The sequence below is a fragment of the Fukomys damarensis genome, unplaced genomic scaffold, assembly GCF_012274545.1.
Source record: "Fukomys damarensis isolate Sample0158 unplaced genomic scaffold, DMR_v1.0_HiC HiC_scaffold_30, whole genome shotgun sequence".
NCBI classification, from domain to species: Eukaryota; Metazoa; Chordata; class Mammalia; order Rodentia; family Bathyergidae; genus Fukomys; species Fukomys damarensis.
This window is the reverse complement of record NW_022900942.1, coordinates 59,273,214-59,273,491: the sequence shown is the minus strand read 5'-3', so window position 1 is coordinate 59,273,491 and position 278 is coordinate 59,273,214.

The following is a 278-nucleotide window of genomic DNA, read 5'->3' as shown; positions in this document are numbered from 1 at the left end:
CCCCTCCCCTCCCTCTTCTCTCTCCTCCCCTCGATCCCTCCTCCTCCTCCGCCTCCTCCTCTTCACCTCCGCGCCCAGCTGCTCCCAGAGCGCAGTTCCGACCCACAGCCTGGCACCCTTCGGCGAGAGCTGTTTGTTTAGGGCTCGGTGAGTCCAATCAGGAGCGCAGGCTGCAGTTTTCCGGCGGAGCAGTAAGAGGCGCCTCCTCTCTCCTTTTTATTCTCCGGCCGCGCAGCGCAGACCCTGGACTCGCGCTCTCCCGCCGCCCGCGCCCTCGG